Source organism: Eptatretus burgeri, chromosome 12 (assembly GCF_056783735.1).
Source record: "Eptatretus burgeri isolate ZD-2024b chromosome 12, Ebu_testis_v1, whole genome shotgun sequence".
NCBI classification, from domain to species: Eukaryota; Metazoa; Chordata; class Myxini; order Myxiniformes; family Myxinidae; genus Eptatretus; species Eptatretus burgeri.
Window position 1 is genome coordinate 53,612,659 of NC_140972.1, and position 20,697 is coordinate 53,633,355.

Sequence of the window (20,697 nt, forward strand, 5' to 3'; positions counted from 1 at the left end):
TTCACACGTCAACAAATATGAAACCATCAGAAACATTTACAAAATTAAAATATGAAAAAGAGATTAATGTCAGAAAACCTAAGTTCAAAGTTGGTGATATCGTAAGAATATATAGGTGGAAATCTCATTTTGAAAAGGGTTTTACTGAACGATGGACGAAATAACTTTTATAAATTGTTGATGTAATAGATACGGTTCCTTGGACTTATAAAATATATGATTTGGAAGGGGAAGAGATTTTAGGTTCATTTTATTCACAGGAATTACAAAAGACAAAGATAAATTGAAATTTTTTGACTCCGCCCCTTTTTGTCTCCACCCACACAAGCCCCGCCCACACAAACCCCACACAAACCCCACACAAGCTCCACACAAACCCCTCACAAGCTCCACACACACAAACCCCACACAAGCTCCACCCATATTCATCATATTCACATAATTAGTGATTAGTTAATTAGTTCCCCACACACAACATGTTTATTTAATTAAAAAATTATCCACCCATCCACACAAGCTCCACTCATCCACCCATCCACCCATCTCTCCACCCATCCATTTATCCACACAAACCTCATCCACATAAGCCTCATCCACATTCACCCCTCCCACATAAGCTCCACCCACATAAACCCCTGCCCACATAAACCCTGCCCACATAAACCCCTCCCACATAAGCCCTGCCTACACAAGCTCCACACAAAAACTCCACACACATAAACCCTGTCCACATAAACCCCTCCCACACAAGCTCCACCCACATAAACCCCACCCACACAAGCCCCACCCACACAAGCCCCACCCACACACACCCCGCCCACACAAGCCCTCCCACACACACCCCACCCACACAAGCCCCACCGAAGCCCCGCCCACACAAGCCCCGCCCACACAAGCCCCGCCCACACAAGCCCCACCCCCCTCATCCCCCCCGTGCGCCCCCACCTTTGACCCACCACCTCCCTCATCCCACCCCCACCCTTCCCCACACACACACATGGGGAGGGGAGGGATGGGATGAGGGGGTGATGGGTCATTGGGGGGGCGCACCTACCCTCCCCTTCATGTCTTAATCCTTTTTTGAAATTTAAAATCAAGTAATTGTAAACAAAACAAATAAAATTTATTAATATTGAAAATATTAAATATTCATTTGCGAGAATGTATAATCTTCCCCAGCAATCTTCTTCAGATGTCTTGTGATTTTGAAACTCAGACACCATATTCTGTTTTGAAACAAAAAGTGGATAATAATTAGGTTTTATAAAGATAATTACATGGTAATATGAGTAAGCCTCGTTGACCACTGAATCAACACACCAGGAGCCTGTCATCCTTTCAAGGTCAATAAAATGAATTCCAGTGTACTGACAAAACCGCGTCCAAACTAATGATGCAACCAACATAAGACGACATTCTAAAGAGAGAGTGATATTAATAATAATTCAGAAACATTTACCTCCAGAAAATCATGTGTTGTACAAGATTGCTTCAACAGCTTATGTTGTGTGATAGTGCTGAAAAAAAAAATAATAAGTCAAGGGTATAGATGAAGAGACAGACAGAGAGAGATACAAACAGACAGGGAAAGCAACACACACGCACACACACACACACACACACACACACACACACACACACACATACACACACACACACACACATATATACACACACACACACGTGTCTCACCATTGGTTTAATTCATTCGAGATCAGAGACCGTGATAAGACTTCGTACCAGTCATAAATCATTGACCTCTTCAATAAGAGCAGAGAGAGGTAGGTAGAAAGACAGACAGAGAGACACACACACACACACACACACACACACACACACACACACACACACACACACACACACACACACACACACACACACACGTGTCTCACCATTGGTTTAATTCCTTCGAGATCAGAGGACGTGATAAGACTTCGTACCACTCATTATAAATGTCTTTCAATTCTCTTCTAAAATCATTGATCTCTTCAATAAGAGTATTCATTTGATGCACCTCATCGTGATATGTAAACTCAATTTCTTCCAACGACCTGTCAGGGAAAAAATATATACAGTAAGTCCTCGCTAACCGGAAGTTCGCATATCGTAGTTTCGATTTTTCGTAATTTAGTTTTAATGACCAATTTTTCAATTATCGCAAACATTTTATGCCTATCGTAATGTCATTGCAAGGAAAAACGCAAAAAAAAGTTTCAAACTGCCTGCAAAAAACAACAATCACACAGGATGCGCATAAACACACTTTCACTTTACTGCGCATGTACTGTATGCTGTACTGTACGTATTCTCTTCATGCTCGCCTGCATACCTTCCTGTATGAATCCCAAGCGACCCGCAAGTCTTTTGCCAAGCACACCTCGTTTCAAGCGACAACGAAAGGCTGTCACATTGAAGGTGAAATTGGATATAATTAAAAGACATGAACGAGGTGAAGGGACAACGGAAATCGGCCGCGCGCAGCAATCGCTGCATCGACTGTACATTCGATCGTTCAAAGTTCGGCAAAGATAAAGAAAATATCACAGATTGCGACCAGTTCGAGTGCAACGACACTAACGAGAATGAGAGATGGTGCCATGCACAACATGAAGCGTTTATTATGTGTGTGGATAGAAGATCAAACTAAACGTCGCATGCCTTTATCTCTTGCTGTGATACAAGAAAAAGCGCGTCGTTTGTTAGGGCATTGACCCACGATTACGTGATCAATTACTTCTCCAATCATGTTGAGAAGTATCTCCAAGGAGAACAACATTGACAACAAATCTTTGCTGCTTGTAGACAATGCTCCTGCCCATCCTCAGCAAATGGAAGACTGGTGTGAAAACGTGCAGGTAGTATTTTTACCACCAAATACTACCTCACTTTTACAGCCTATGGATCAGGGAGTTATTGCTGCTTTTAAAGCCTATTATGTTCAGCATACCATGCTGCAGCTTATCAAAAAAACTGATAAGGACAAGCTATCAATCAAGCAGCTTTGGCGAACATACAACATAAAAATAGCTTTGGAAAACATTGAGGATTCATGGGCGGAGGCAAGTGCCTCCACAATGAACGCTGTGTGAAAGAAATTGTGGCCCGAGTGTGTCCACAATTTCACGGGGTTTGCTGATGTTCCGTTGATTACAAGTCAAATTGTAGACCTGGCGCAGGAGGTTGGTTTGAAGAGGTTGACGAAGAGGACGTGGATGACTTACTGGAGTCTCATGCAGAACCCTTAAGCAATGAAGATCTTATGGAGTTGGAACAGCAGTGGGCTCTTGAGGAAGAAGAAGATGCTGTGACACCTTCATCCAAGCATCTCACCATGAAAAACCTCAGCCAAATCCTCAGCTCATTTGAAAGTCCCACAGAATTTGTTATCGAGCAAGATCCAAATCTTGAAAGGAGCACTGATTTTAGCTGTGTTGTTTATGATGCCCTTTGTTGCTACAAGGAACGTTATGCAGCAAAGAAAAAGAAAGCCATCCAGCCCACTCTCCATGCATTTTTCAAGCCAAAAGATGCAGCACCAACTCCATCCACCATCCACGATGCTCCTTCAACCAGCTGCCAAGAGACCGTTCCTGCTGGTGAAGAAAGTGACAGCACAGTGTCAAGTGAAGAGGGGGACGATTCTGCCACTCCGCAAGTGTGACTTATCCACCGCAATCAACTCCGTTCCTCCAGCCTCGGGGTAAGTCTCCACGACTCGAGGAGTGTGTTTTGTTTATTTGTGTTTATGTCCAAAAAATTCCGAGCCAAAAACACATCCCCCCTTTAACACATTGGTTTCTATGGGAAAATATGTTTTGTTTAACACAGTTTCGCTTATCATAAGGTTTTCCAGGAACGCAACCCTTGCGAAAAGCGAGGACTTACTGTATATCAGAACTATCATGATTTAATTTAAAATCGATTGCTTCATCGTTCAAAGAGAAAACCATACACAAACTTACCAACACTGTAGTGAGCTGTTTTGTTCATCGGAAGAAAGATCGCTCATGTCTCAGTTGTAAAAATGAAAATCCCGTCTGGCAGAAACTTTGTCTGGTGAATCACTTATAAAGCAACGATGAGGAGATTGCTTAATCATTGGGTGTGGACACAGGAAATGACAGCTTGGAAAATAACTGGGAGATATATTCTCAAATTGTATGAATCATTTACAAAACATACTTAAAATGGTTTTGATTCAAATGTTTTCAGTTCGTGTTCCGAGATAAAATATAAACACGAGACCTTGTCTCACAGAATAGTTCCTATTTTTCACAGCATGACAGTCCAAAACCACTTCCTCATTCACACAGCACGACCGTGTCAAAAAAACACTTCCTCATTTTCACGGCATGAACTGAAAACATTTGAAACAAAACTTTTTTTATGGCGTGGTTTATACACAAAAATGATTTGCAACTCGGGCGGTGGTCAGATGAGATCATTAAGAGAAGTTTATCATTTCGTAATGGCACAAAAGGGGTATCTTAAAAAATATAAAGATTCAAATGTTTTGTTTTTCAATATTTTAGATGGGGATTATTGTGCAAAGAAAATTAAACTATTGAAGGAATTTGAGAATGAACAAATCTTTATAGGTTCAATGAGTGAGCTGTTCAACCCTCAGGTGTTCAATTCAATGAGGTTCAACCTCCAGGTTAAAAGGGGAGACAAATAAATATACCTTGGGATAAAAAGGGGGTTTATTTTTAGGGAAAAAAAAGGGAATCGCTGAAAATCCCCCATTCATTTACATGGGGAAAAGTGAGCCAGAATCAGTAAATCCACCCTACTCAGGCTTACCAACTTTGTGTTGAGCTGTTTTGTTCGCGGAAGAAAGATCGCTCATGTCTCAGTTGTAAAAATGAAAATCCCGTCTGGCAGAAACTTTGTCTGGCGAATCACTTATAAAGCAACGATGAGGAGATTGCTTAATCATTGGGTGTGGCCACAGGAAATGACGCTTCGGGAGAGACAGCTTGGAAAATAACTGGGAGATATATTCTCAAATTGTATGAATCATTTTCAAAACATACTTAAAATGCCCTAAAATGGTTTTGATTCAAATGTTTTCAGTTCGTGTTCTGAGATAAAATATAAACACGAGACCTTGTCTCACACAATAGTTCCTATTTTTTCACAGCATGACTGTCCAAAACCACTTCCTCATTCACACAGCACAACCGTGTCAAAAAAACACTTCCTCATTTTCACGGCATGAACTGAAAATATTTGGAACAAAACTTTTTTTATGGCGTGGTTTATACACAAAAATGATATGTGGCTCAGGAGGTGGTCAAACAAGAGCATTAAGAGAAGTTTATCATTTTGTAATGGCACAAAAGGGGTATCTTAAAAAATATAAAGATTCAAATGTTTTGTTTGTCAATATTTTAGATGGGGATTATTGTGCAAAGAAAATTAATCTATTGAAGGAATTTGAGAATGAACAAATCTTTATAGGTTCAATGAGTGAGCTGTTCAACCTCCAGGTTAAAAGGGGGGGACAAATAAATATACGTTGGGATAAAAAGGGGGTTTATTTTTAGGGAAAAAAAATAGGAATCGCTGAAAATCCCCCATTCATTTACATGGGGAAAACTGAGCCAGAACCAGTATATCCACCCTACTCACCACAACCCAGTCCGTATTCCACCCGCGCGAAATAGGGTGAATCGCCGAATGTCGATATACCTAAATACCCACACGGGTAACCTACCGAGAGGTTGCACCATGCCACAGGTCGGCTTAGGACATGAACCGCTTAAGCAATTTGTTCCTTTCTACAGGGATAACCGAGCGGTGTTATCGCCGACCTCGACGGTTTTAGATTCTTCTTTACTCGGGTGTTCAAAACCCTCTACTCATTCCACGATGCAAGATCAGGCCCCCCTAACAAACGGACGCCAACGTTGCGAGACGGAATGAAAAGCCGTCATTGTTACAAAAACAGCTAAAATTGATGAAAAAGCGGCCGAAATTGAAACCAACACAGTAATTATGGTCGCAATAGCAATATATAACCGAAACCAACACGTTTATTCTACACGCAAGAACGGTCAATCCCGAAATAAAACGGTGGGGAATCAACATCGGTTATTTCCGTCGCGAAACGGCGGAGACCAAAGCGAAAGCGATTCATTCCGGTTACCATAACGTGGAAAACATGGCGGCTTGAAAAGTTCTTTAAGTTATGGCAAGTTAACTTTAACGTAGTCTGCCTTGAATATATCATGTCTGTTAATGAAAACCCGTTTGTGGTACGGGATACTATACAAGCAGCGATAAATGCGCCCTCTTGACTTGATGTGTGGCTTACATTTCGTGTAATTCGTGCCCCCGTGCTGGAGCGATCAGTGACGATTGATAGTTTATATTTGCAAGAGGTAAAATTTGATAGTAATAATAAATTGCAAATTCCAATAAAATAACAAAGTTAATATGAAGTAAAAACTGTAAAAAGATCCCATACACGATCCCCGATGTTGAACTGGGCCTACACAACTAGCGATCCTTCACTCGGGGGCTCGAAATACAGGCAAACCAAACATTATCATCACAACAAAATTCGGTTTAATAAATTGTTAAAACTACATCAAGTACTACCCACTATATATTATCTATATTACTTTTATATTCGAGGCACAAGCACTAAAAATTTACATACCGTAACAGGTCGTTCTACTGCATCCGCCATCTTGTTCGCACTACAGTAACCGGAATGAACCGCTTTTGTTTCGCTCTCGGACGTTTCGCGACGGAAATAACCAATCTTGCTTCCATTCCCCACCAATCTATTTCGGGATTGACCGTTCTTGTGTGTAGAATAAACATGTTGGTTTCCATGATATCTGCTCTTGCGACCGTAATTAGTGTTGGTTTCAATTTCGGCCGCTTTGTCATCAATTTTAGCTGTTTTTGTAACAAGAATGACGGGTTTTCATCCCGTCTGACAACGTTGGCGTCCGTTTGTTCGGGGTGGTGGGGGGGGGGCTGAAGATGGCACTTTCAATGTGGTGAAAGGAGGACGCGACGAACGGGATACATTGCACACAAGGACATTTATTATGAAGCACACATATTCAAAAGCAAGGCAGTCATGCAATGTACAGGCGACAAGTAAACAGAAAGCAATACCACAGACTATAATTATTATTTACAAGCACAGTCACTTACACAGTTCTACTTACAGGACACTGCACCACAGCATCCAAACAAAAACCCGAAAAGAAAGTAGGGACTTCCCTTGGTGGCCGTCGAGTCCTCCTCCCACGACCGTTAGCGTGGTCGCGCCTGGCCCCGACACCTCTCGCGGCCAGTGAACCCTCTCCGTCACTCCTCGTTCGGACACGCAGGTCCACCACAACTGGCGCTGCCGCGTCTCCCGTCCGTGCCTCCCTGGACAGGCCGCTCGCCAAGCCGCGAGCGCAGGACCAAGACGAGAGCAAGACAAAGACGAAGTCGAGTGCCAAGACGACAAAAGACTCAGCAACTCTCGGACGACAAAAACTCAGCAACGAAGACCCAGGTGACAAAGACTCCAAGAGCAGACGAGCGAAGAGGAAGAGGGCGCGCCCCGCGCGTGTCCGTCCTTCATGGAGCGGGGCTCCGCCCGTCGCTCCGCCCCGTTCTCGGCTACACCTCCCTTCGAGGCGTTTCGAGAAGCCTCTCAAAAGGGGGCGTGCCCTCACTCCGACCGCCTCACGCCGCGCATCCACCAATTGGGAGCGAGCCGCCCCACCCCTTCCCTTCCCTTCACACCAAGCGCGGGGAAAATTCAGGCGGAAGAATTCAGGCGGGAGAAGTCCGTTCAGGCCCCGCAAGAGTCTTTCTTGCAGCAATCCTGCGTCCTTCCTGTACTGGCTCGTGCCGCGGAGATCTTCGCCGCGTGGTCCGTGGAGGACGGCGTTCGGAGTGCGGGAAGTGGCGAAGATGGTGGTGGTGTATATGGTGAAGGTGGTGTTGGTGGTTTGATCCAAAATAATGACAGAACAGAAAAACGGCTATCTCAAAGAGTCGCAGCCCGGTGAACACGGAAATTCCCTCTAAACAACGGTGGGGAAATCTAACTACACAATTACTTATCGTCATCACTGATCTAAGGACCCTTTATGGTGTATTGCGAATTTCTGCAGCCGTAATGATATAATGATATATGTATGTATGTATGTATGTATGTATGTATATATATATATATATATATATATATATATATATATATATATATATATATATATATATATATATGTATATATTGTTGCGGATTCGCGCCCGCCGGCGTGCGAACGGCCACGTAACTCGAATCGCGGCACGTCGCCCACTGGACGGACAATCCCTTCGTGACCCTCTCGGACTAACGCCGGGAACTAGTCACGGGTGGACCTTTCGGCCTCACCACGATCGTGCCAATCGGCCCCCCGCGTGAGATAGGGTTGCTCGCCAAATTCGACCTACCTAAGTACCCACACGGAGGGTAGACCGGGCGATCGCACCTCGCCGCAGGTCGACTTCGGACACGGGCCACTTTAAGCGACCCGTTCCGTACTATCGGGATAACCGAGTGGTGTTATCGTCGGCCTCGACGGTTCGATTAATTATCGGGCATTTTATCCCACGACCAACCCTTTACGTGAAGTAAGATGGAGATTCAATAAAGGAAAAGACGAAGCGAAACGGGAAAACAGCTCAACAATAAGCACATTTATTTCGCGATGAACGGAAAGCACACATATACAATTACACAAAAAGCAAATGTAAAAGGAGAAGGAACACAACAATAATGCACAAAAAGCAAATGCAACAATGCAGATCTAACCGACTACCGAGCACACGGCAACACTTATACAGTTTTACTTCACAGACGGCGCTGACAACACATACACCCAAAGCAAAAGAAAAGGACCACCCTCAAGGATGAGGGGGGTAGGCGGGCCTGGGGCCGAGACCGCGTCGGGCCTACCCGTCTGGTGATGAGCCGCAAAATGGCGCTGGCGCCCCGACTCCGCGGCCTCGCTGGGACTGCCTGGTATGGGGTGGGAACGGGGCACCCTTCTCGCACTATCTCAGCGCGGGGGGAAACAGGAGGGGGTTGTTGATGCTCGGGGGGAAGGAGGATATCTCCCTGTCTCGGGTCCCGCGACGAGCGTCTCCACCACGAACTCGGTCGCGCCGCCGGCCTCTCCCTCCGCAGCTCCCCGACTCCGACACGAGCACCCCCTCGACCGTCTTCGCCGACGCCACCTCTCCACAGCTCCGTCCAACCGCCCTCTCCGTCTCCTCTCTTGACTCGTCCCAACTCTTCACTGGCTCCGAACTCTTCACTCTCTCCCCTCCGAACTGAACTGTTTGGCGAGCGCGGCCCCTTATATGCCCCGTGGCCTCGCTCCTTCACCTTCGACCCTTTACCTCCGACCCTTCACCTCTAACTGGCTCCCCATTGGACCGAGGAAAAGTGGGCGTGAATGCTTTTTGATCCATGAATTTACATATTGCGATATTACTCCAACGCACCTGGAGGCGGGGCCAAATCGCCCCACGCTCGCCGATAGGACGGAACAGAAGTGGGCGTGAGTCGTTTTTGATCCGTTTTCTTCGGAAAGGCCGGCGCTTTTGCACCCCTGCTCGGTGCGCGCCCTGCACGAGTCCAGTATCGGTGCCCACAAGCGGCGTGGGAATGACGGTGATGCGATGGTTGCGAGGGCGAGTTGTGACGGTAAAGGTCGTGGCTGTTGTTGTGAAGCGGCGTTGCGGTTGGTGGTTGTTGTGTGATGGCTGTTGAGACGTGGTTGGTGGTGGTAGTAATGGCGGCTGGTCCAAAATAAAGATAGTAAAAGAAAAACGGATATCTAAAAGGGTCGCAGCCCGCATGAATGACATTTATTCCCTCTAAACAACGGGTTTGGGCCTAACTACACATATACTTACAGAGATATCTCACCTAAGGGACCTGAATGGTGGTTTGCGAATTTCGTCAACCACAACACTACCCCCTCCCCTTTTTACAGACTCGTCCCGAGTCGTCAAATTTTCGTGTGCCATCATGTGTAGTTTTCCCCTAGTACATTTTACCTACGGATCCCTGAGTGCGACATTCATGGTATTCGTGTCCCCAAAATAAATAACCTGAGGGCTGAGTAACTACCTCAACAAACTCACTCACACGGACGACTTAAATAAAATTGCCGGCGCTAGGACAGACATGCCGGGGGCGCACTCATATTTACAGTACATCTTACCTTAACTTACAAATTTTACACGAAACCATGGCCCAGGATCAATGAACTCTGCAAAAAGAAAGCAGTTAGCAGGGAGCCAGGCTGCCCGCATGCAGTCTCTGACTCAAACAATGCAGGTGACAGGGAACGTGGCCGGCTGCTCACACGCAGTCCAAGGCCTTCCCTTTTGAACTGAAAGCAGTGAACCACAACAGTGCATGGGCTGCACAAACGCAGTCTCCATGCCAGCTCAAGTGGCACACGCAATGAGCACAACGAATGGATGGATGAATGGATGCACGCAAACACGGTGCACGGGCCGCCACTGCAGGCCCGTGTTGTAGCTGCCAACAGGGCAGTTCTTGCAGCTTGCAAACTGTTGCTTTCTGATCCTGGCGCACATGGCAATGAACAGGGGGGGCAAAGCAAAAATTGAACGGGGCTGGTGAACAGGGGCAGTGGGCATGGCATGGCAAAGGCAGCAGGCAAACACAGCCTGCAGAACCAGGCCGTTGCAGGCAAACACAGCCGGCAGATGAACTGGCCGGCACAGGCCTTGAAGTACCACAGCTGCAGATGATCCGGCCGGCACAGGCCTTGCAGCACAGCAGCTGCAGACGATCCAGCCGGCACAGGCCTTGCAGCAAAACAACAGCCGATGAAGTGGGCCGGCCTTTGCCTTGCAGCGACGCAGCCAGCAGATGAAGCTGGCCAGCCTTTGCCGTTCAGTGGAGGTTGGTGGAGGGAGTGCGGTGGTGCTGGCCACTCGGAAGGCGGGCTCGGACCTACCCTACGGTCTCCCTCCCAACCTATCGTCTTTGCCTGTCACTGTCCATACCCACTCCCTTAATTTGTCAAACCCCAATTTAGCCCCAACTTTTTTTTTTTTTTTACTTTCCCACTATAAATCGTCCCCTAACCCCCTTTATCGTCCTTGTTTGGCTAACCTATCCTGTCACCTAGCCTACTCCCAACCCCTACGTTCCCTTCCCGGAGGGGAATAAGGGAGAGCTAACGTCCTGTGTCGAGGCCCAACTCAAGCCTCAGGATGGCCTCCCCAGAGTTCAGCGATCTAACCCAAAGTGGGTCCAGCGGCCCACAACGAGAGCGAGGGGATGGATGGTGCGGAGGGGTACATCTCCTAATCCATCCTAACCATTTAACTGTTAAACTACCCCGGGGCTTTCAACAAGCGCCTCTCGCTTAAACTATTGGTTCTATAAACCCAGATTCCCGTCGCCTGTGTTGGTGTCCTCACAATTTCGGGCCTCGCCCCTCAATTTTCTCTCCGTGCCCTCACACGGTCTCATGGCTGGGACACGTGGCTCCCTTTGGCAGGCACGACCCTCTGCCGAATCTCCCGCTATGGCACCCCCGGGCACTACACTGCCTCCGAGCCTACCAGCTCCCTAACACCGGGGAGTGCCCCCCATGGCACCTCCCCTGAAACGCACACGTGGCAGGCTGGCTTCCCAGGCCCCTTTCCGAGGGTCACCCGTGTCCACAACACTGCCCACGCGGCTAATGGCGCCCCGGGCCCCCGCACCAAGCAGGCGCACCCGTGCCCACTACGCTATCCCGGCCCCCCATGGGCCCTTGGCCTACCACGGCCGACTAGCCTGGTGCCCGGGGTACCCACTCAGCGATACTCACCTTTCGCAGCCACGCTCCCAGCCCGTCAACAGGGCTCCTGCACCCCTCCAAACGGGTTTCGAGCCTACACTCCCACCAACAACAAAACGACCTCCATTTTGTAAATTTGACTAACCCCCTAACTCACTCTACACTGACCCCGGGGTCCCTTGGGCGGGAGTCACTCCTCCCCCCAATCACTCATCGCACCATGCATTCCCCATTCGCACCACACACACAGACCTGCTGGCCTCACTCACTCAACATGTACTCACCTCACAACTTTTCAACACACACACACCGCTGAACTCTGCCATCCTTCTATCTGCATCCCCTAACTCGTGCTCCCCGTCGTCCCTTACACTACAGCACGTTCCTTTTAACACTACGTAGCTAAACTACGTCCCCTCTACACACTCACTGTCTGTCACTGTTCTCAAATGTCCCAAAAATTATTTACCCAACCTAAATCTCGCTATCATCCCTCTAACTAATCCATTCCACGGACTCCATGAGGACTTACCCCTGCCCCACGAAGTCGGTCTAACTAAGCTAACCCTTCCCCCTAACTAGTTTCCATCCTGTGCCCTGGGTCAAGGGGGTGTTCCACCCCTTGCCCAGGAATCCTGTGCACCCGAAAGTGAGGCTTGCTTTTTCTTTTTTTTTTCTTTTTTTTTTTACATGCGCAGCACCAGCGCGGCAACTCACAGCTCGCGCACTTTGCACCTGCCCGTGACGTCATGCAGCTGCACGTTTACCTCGTCCCTCCTTGGACGGTACCATCCGGCAGGGATACCCCTCCTGCCGGATTCCAACCCCACGTGCAGCCATGACGTCACCGTGCGCATAAAAAAAACACAAGCCCCACGTCTCGAGGGGTTCCCCACGCGAACACATGTGCTTTGCCCGTTGGAGCTTAACACACACGATCGCGTGGAGAACCCGTCCGGTCCAAATCCATAATCCTGCCTAAACTTTGTCCGTCCGCGGGATCGGCAAATCCACCGCTGGCGTTTCCGGGCTGGGACTTTACTCTCGCAAGCGAGCACGTGGGGCCTCGTGCGTTGCACAGCACGGACCTCGTACTCACTGCTGGGTGAACCCGGCACGGTCCCCGAAACAACTACAGCCGCTACTCGGCTTCCTTTCCTCACATGTCGCCGTCGTCGCCATTCGACCCACGCACACCTGCGTGTTACGACGCTCACACTCCATTCCATTACATTCACCCCGGGAGACGCGGCTGCATGTTCACACATGCCCACCGACATCTCCCTTACATACCGCTCTCTCACACACACGGTCTCCCTTGCACTCGGCCGTTCACTCACGCATGCCATCTCCCTCGCACACGTGGCTCCACTCACTCGCGGCCTTTCACTCACTCGTGCTATTTCCCTCACACAAACCACACCACTCACACACGCGGGGGCACTCACCCGCGGTGCCTCATCCACACTGGCCGTTTCATCCACACACACGGCCTCTTCCACTTGCGGTGCCCCTTTTACACACGGCGTGCTGGGAAGCACGTACTCCGGCACAATCGCCAGCACACCACTCACACACGGGGTCGCTTCCACACACGGGGACGCACTCACACCTTGCACCACACACACAGGGACAACCACACTGGGGATTCGTGTCCCCACAAGGGTCTCCGGGGCCTCTATACCCCCCAAGCTCTCCGTGCACCTGTCCACAGCACTCCTCCCCTCGACCTCGCAAAGCACGACCGAACTCACCTGGTCGTGACTCGCCTCAAGGGGGCATACTCCCTCCCCTCGTTCCTGGAGGAGGCCATCCAACTGCTCGCACCGGGTCTCGACCCAGTCCGCGAGCTCACCCCCATCGTCCTCCACTACCTCTGTGTGTGTGTGTGCGTCTCTAACCCCGTCATTATCATCGTGTAGTCTTCCCTCTATCGTTCCCATCTCCCGTGTCTCTGCCAACTCAGTCACCTCTTCACCCTTTACCTCCCTTGTCTCAACTATTATTTCCGTCTCTTCCCTTATCTCCCTCGTGCACGTCTCCGTCACCCCAATTAGTTTGTCCCTCTCGGTTACCGTCACGACCCTCGCCCAACACGTTTCCCGAATTATTTTTTCACCCGCCTCCACCGCGGGCCCGACAGCCGTTGCACCCCCTTCCAGCTCGTTCGCTCCCACACGTGGAGTCGCCATTTTAAGCTCCCTGGTCACTGCCTTCATGCCCGCCTGCAGGCTTCGGCCCATGTTCTGCGTCTCACCCCGCAGCTTTTTCGTTTCTTCCTTCATTTGCTTGTTCATGCCTTTCATTTCGTTTTTCATTTCATTTATGTTTGCATCCATTTTCGTTTTCACTTCCGCATTCATTTGTTGCGCATCCGCATACATCTTTGCCAGCATGGTGAATAGCTGGGCCATGTCGGGTGCGCTTGGGTGAGCCGTTTCGGCAGGGATCGGGGAAGGGTTTTGGTGGAGAGGGGGAGGGGGGTGTCATACACCGCGGCCGCTGCCGCACCTATTTCGGGCTCTGGGTTCAGTTGGGCGCAGTTCGTTTTCCTGTACAACCAACATTTCCTGCACGGGGATTTCATCCTGGACCATGGATTCCACACATTCTACATCCATTTCTAATACCCCCGGCTCCAGCTCGCCTTGAGACGCCATCTTATTTCTCGCAAAGGGTTAATTTGAATCGCTCGTAATTTGGAGGGAATCGGGGGTCGCTCCTCTCACCCCTGGACCGATTCCCGTGAATTTAGCTGGAGACAGGAGAGCCTTCGTTCTTCCCGTTCTCCGATACCAGTGCCGCGAGGAGGGCGATGAATTTATATCGCACGACCTGACACCAGTGTTGCGGATTCGCGCCCGCCGGCGTGCGAACGGCCACGTAACTCGAATCGCGGCACGTCGCCCACCGGACGGACAATCCCGTCGTGACCCTCTCGGACTAACGCCGGGAACTAGTCACGGGTGGACCTTTCGGCCTCACCACGATCGTGCCAATCGGCCCCCGCGTGGGATAGGGTTGCTCGCCAAATTCGACCTACCTAAGTACCCACACGGAGGGTAGACCGGGCGATCGCACCTCGCCGCAGGTCGACTTCGGACACGGGCCACTTTAAGCGACCCGTTCCGTACTATCGGGATAACCGAGCAGTGTTATCGTCGGCCTCGACGGTTCGATTAATTATCGGGCGTTTTAGCCCACGACCAACCCTTTACGTGAAGTAAGATGGAGATTCAATAAAGGAAAAGACGAAGCGAAACGGGAAAACAGTTCAACAATAAGCAAATTTATTTCGCGATGAACGGAAAGCACACATATACAATTACACCAAAAGCAAATGTAAAAGGAGAAGGAACACAACAATAATGCACAAAAAGCAAATGCAACAATGCAGATCTAACCGACTACCGAGCACACGGCAACACTTATACAGTTTTACTTCACAGACGGCGCCGACAACACATACACCCAAAGCAAAAGAAAAGGACCACCCTCAAGGATGAGGGGGGTAGGCGGGCCTGGGGCCGAGACCGCGTCGGGCCTACCCGTCTGGTGATGAGCCGCAAAATGGCGCTGGCGCCCCGACTCCGCGGGCCTCGCTGGGACTGCCTGGTATGGGGTGGGAACGGGGCCCCCTTCTCGCACTATCTCAGCGTGGGGGGAAACAGGAGGGGGTTGTTGATGCTCGGGGGGAAGGAGGATATCTCCCTGTCTCGGGTCCCGCGACGAGCGTCTCCACCACGACCTCGGTCGCGCCACCGGCCTCTCCCTCCGCAGCTCCCCGACTCCGACACGAGCACCCCCTCGACCGTCTTCGCCGCCGCCACCTCTCCACAGCTCCGTCAAACCGCCCTCTGCGTCTCCTCTCTTGACTCGTCCCAACTCTTCACTGGCTCCGAACTCTTCACTCTCTCCTCTCCATACTGCCAACTCTTAACTGCTTTGACTGACGAATGCAGCCCCTTATATGCCCCGTGGCCTCGCTCTTTCACCTTCGACCCTTTACCTCCGACCCTTCACCTCTAACTGGCTCCCCATTGGACCGAGGAAAAGTGGGCGTGAATGCTTTTTGATCCATCAATTTGCATATAGCGATATTACTCCAACGCACCTGGAGGCGGGGCCAAATCGCCCCACGCTCGCCGATAGGATGGAACAGAAGTGGGCGTGAGTCGTTTTTGATCCGTTTTCTTCGGAAAGGCCGGCGCTTTTGCACCCCTGCTCGGTGCGCGCCCTGCACGAGTCCAGTATCGGTGCCCACAAGCGGCGTGGGAATGACGGTGATGCGATGGTTGCGAGGGCGAGTTGTGACGGTAAACGTCGTGGCTGTTGTTGTGAAGCGGCGTTGCGGTTGGTGGTTGTTGTGTGATGGCTGTTGAGACGTGGTTGGTGGTGGTAGTAATGGCGGCTGGTCCAAAATAAAGATAGTAAAAGAAAAACGGCTATCTAAAAGGGTCGCAGCCCGCATGAATGACATTTATTCCCTCTAAACAACGGGTTTGGGCCTAGCTACACATATACTTACAGAGATATCTCACCTAAGGGACCTGAATGGTGGTTTGCGAATTTCGTCATCCACAACAATATATATATATATATATATATATATATATATATATATATATATATATATATATATATATATATATATATATATATATATATATATATATATATATATATATATATATATATACACATATTTGCAAAGAACAACCGTGCTGTTACAGTGCGGATTTTGCGGTTTTACTGTGTGAGGCATAATCCATGGAAATACTCACCGTAACAGTCAGAAGGTGCGCTTACACATTATAAGCTTACGAACGGTGCTTCCCCAGTGTATTGGGTCACTCACTGACATTTGATTTGTCATTTATATATATATATATATATATATATATTTTTTTTTTCAATTATTACTTACGAAATCTAAAGATTTCGTAAGTATATTGATGCCTTCCGTTTCTGTTTGTCTGTTTGTTTGTTTGGAGGCACGATAACTTGAGAACGGAAGAAGCTACCAATGTCAAATTACACCACGTGATTCAGGAGGGTGATGGCTAGTGCTGATTAGATTTTGCTCAAAATCGGTCAAAGGTCAAGGTCACAGTGAGGTCAAACATCCAAAACATTCGATTTTTGATGGTTTGTTACAGAATCATCATAGAAACTTCTGGTTTGCATCGCTACGTTCTCTCAAGACAGCTTTTATTAGACAAGGTCAGTGGTCAAGTTGACGATTTCGTAAGTACCAGTCTATGACTGCTTATTTTTATTTTCATTTACAGATGCTCTCCAGCGGTTCTGATTTTTTTTTCCTGGTGTGTCGGCTTCGATTTCCGTCGGTACACAAAATTTCAGCTTTGTCACCCGGAAGGTACCGACCGATCTTTATTATCAGTGAGTGAGTGAGTCAGTCAGTCGTTAGAAAGAGCTTTATATATTGTATAATAGCAAATACCACCCGTCGCTTCGCTGACAGGAAAACTAACTGGAGGTGGGGGGGGGACAAAACGAGGGGGGAAGAGAGAGAGAGAGAGAGAGAGAGAGAGAGAGAGAGAGAGAGAGAGAGAGAGAGAGAGAGAGAGAGAGAGAGAGAGAGAGAGAGAGAGAGAGAGAGAGAGAGTGGGGAGCAAGGAGGGTGGGAGAGTGAGGGGGTGGGGGAGCGAGTAGGGGTATGGAGCGAGGGGGTGGGGGAGCAAGGAGGGGTGGGAGAGCGAGTAGGGGTATGGCGTGAGGATGGGTGGGGGGAAGGAAGACAGTGTGAGGTGAGAGGAAGGGAAGGCAGACGTGTGGTAGAGCGTTAATTGCGATTCATACCATCTCATCAAAATGATTCTGCACAGAATAACAGTGAAGATGGAAACAAAATAGTCTGAAATCCATTTTCTCCTGGTCATACAATAAACATGGCCCAGAGACAGAGACAAACACCGCTCAGACACGTCTATAGACAAAACCTGCCAGACGAATCTGGAGCCAAGCCGTCTGGACACAAATACTGCTCGGACACATCTAAAGGCAAACTCCAGTCCGGACGCGTCTGGAGACAAATTCCCGTCCAGACACGTCCGGAGAAAACTCCCGTCCGGACATAAACACTGCCTGGACGCGTCCGGGGCCAAGCTGTCTGGAGACAAACACTGCCGGATGCGCCCGGAGAAAAACACCACCTGGACGCATGTGGAGACAAACACCGCCTGGACTCGTCCAGAGACAAACATCGTCCAGATGCGTGCGGAGACAAACACCGCCAGGACGCATCTGGAGTCAAGCTATCCAGAGACAAACTCCTCGTTAATTGCGATTCATACCGTCTCGTCAAAATGATTCTGCACAGAATAACAGTGCAGATGGAAACAAAATAGTCTGAAATCCATTTTCTCCTGGTCATACGATAAACATTGCCCAGAAACAGAGACAAACACCGCTCAGACACGTCAATAGACAAAACCTGCCAGACGAATTTGGAGCCAAGCCTTCTGGACACAAACACTTCTCGGACACATCTAAAGGCAAACTCCAGTCCGGACGCGTCCGGAGACAAATTCCCGTCCAGACACGTCTGGAGAAAAACTCCCGTCCGGACATAAACACTGCCTGGACGCGTCCGGGGCCAAGCTGTCTGGAGACAAACACCGCCCAGATGCGCCCGGAGAAAAACACCACCTGGACGCATGTGGAGACAAACACCGCCCGGACACATGTGGAGACAAACACCGTCCGGACTCATCCAGAGACAAACATCACCCAGATGCGTGCGGAGACAAACACCGCCAGGACGCATCTGGAGTCAAGCTATCCAGACACAAACTCCCATCTGGACATGTCTAGAGATAAACTCGCGTCCGGAGATGAACACCGCCCAGACGCATTCAGAGCCAAGCTATCCAGAGACAAACTGCCGTCCAGACAAAAGTACTGCCCGGACACATCTGCAGACAAACTCCCATCTGGATAAGTCTGGAAATAAATGCCATCCGGACATAACCACCATCCGGATATGTGAAGAGAAAGAGAAAGAGAAGAGTGATTGAGGTTTGGGAGGAGGGTGCATCACTGTATTGAGAGGGGGTAGAGCAAGGATGGGAAGACAAGAGAGGGGTGGGGGTAGGGGAGTGAGCAGAGATAATATGTTATGCATTATGAACAACACACACACGTTAGTGATTGGCCGATATCGGCAATTTTGCAGGAATCAGCAGGTTGGAGTCAGTGTGATTATCAGCTACAGTACGTACTGTATACAACCCAGAAACCTTGAGTAGCTTTCACAGAAAAACAACGCTGCATTTATATTGATGTTTCAGGGATATGTTCACAAACATTAATCTATATAACAGTTGTGTGTGACTGGTGGAAAAAAAATTTGGCTCGGTATTTAAGAAACCAGAGAGTTGGTGTTCAAGCCACCCAATGCTCACCTGTTTATACATTTATTGTTTTTAAAAGACTAGTCTAATAATATTTTTTATAAAGCATTGAAGTGAAGTCTGATCCAAATAATTTTAAAGCAATATATGTATTTGTATATTGTAATCAGTAAAAAATAGTGTGGTAGATAAAAACATTAGAAAGGAAATAACTTGCACCAAAAACTTTAACATTTTCACGCTAATGCTCACGTTCACGCTCACGCCGGGGGTATCGCTATAGCTCTCTGTTCTTCGAACAGGCGAGCTAAAAACGTTAATATGGCAAATGGTTCGGAAATCGGGTGTTGTTTCACAGCCACTCGCTCAGGATGAAGGAGCACAAACCATTCACTCAGGAAGATGGAGCATGGACTACTCGCTCAGGATGACAGAGCACGAACCACTCACTCAGGATGAAGGAACATGAACCACTCGCTTAGGATGATGGAGCACGAACCATTTGCTCAGGATAACGGAACACAGACCACTCACTCAGGATGACAGAGCTGTTTAATGCAGAGCAACCCTGGAGACATTGCAAAGTTTAATCACCCGTAAAATAAACATTGCAGATAATCCGCCATGTTGCCTGCTCATCTGTGCACGAGCCACTTGGGACATCGTTCACGGTCTGCACAAACGTTATAACATTATTTTAAAACATCCGTTTTTCACCAGATTTCCTGAGATTCCCTGTAGAGCACCTTCCAAAACCTCCGAAAATATAGCCATAGATCTAGCAGACGCTATGGAGAAGCAGTCCCTCTGGGGGGCAGGGCACGAGATCAAGCAGTAAATGCATTAAGTCATATAGCTCAATGAAGCTGGTCAATTTTGGCACATTCTTAAATCTTTTGTTCACTCAATGTAATTCTTCAAACATTCGAAAAAGATAAGTTTAATGCTTTGGAAATTTTACATTTTCTTGGGAATATTTGAAGAATGAGGGATATTGCCTTGCTTGCTTCAAGTAAATAGGTACTGTTATATTGGCTTAGTTATAAAACTCATGATTTCTTTAAATTATCAGATTTCACTCCAGATTTCGACACTTATTTAATCCAGACGATATCCGATCCTGATAAGTGAAATAATATTTCGATGATTTACTTTAATTAGTCCGTGAGAGTAGATCATGGAAAATCGTATCAAAAATGCATGAAATCGCTCCAAGCTCCCAATTGAAAACTATAGCACTTACAAGAGTGACGTAAACAACGATTTGTGGCTCTGATGAACAGGCATTCGATAATATGAATGATTAAAATGGGGAAAAAAAACTTTATTGTTAAGAAATCGTTGTGGTCTGGTCCAAGTCAAGGCATGGTTGATCAGCCCAAGAAAACATGGTGGCTTCAGACCCCAGAGAAGTTACCTACGATGTACCCTAAGACTCCATCGAGAGCGATGACCGAGGATGCGTCTTATAAAGGATATAATTA

General features: G+C 48.2%; 1 long non-coding RNA gene across 1 annotated transcript; it reads right to left on the minus strand.

Moving 5' to 3' along the window:
* Positions 1 to 1,062: 1,062 nt before the first annotated feature.
* LOC147015640 (uncharacterized) lies at positions 1,063 to 6,773 on the minus strand. Its single transcript, XR_015049772.1, has 3 exons — positions 1,893 to 6,773; positions 1,460 to 1,517; positions 1,063 to 1,226 (listed from the first exon to the last, which is right to left on the minus strand). It is a non-coding gene; the product is annotated as an uncharacterized LOC147015640 (long non-coding RNA).
* Between the last annotated feature and the right edge of the window lie 13,924 nt (positions 6,774 to 20,697).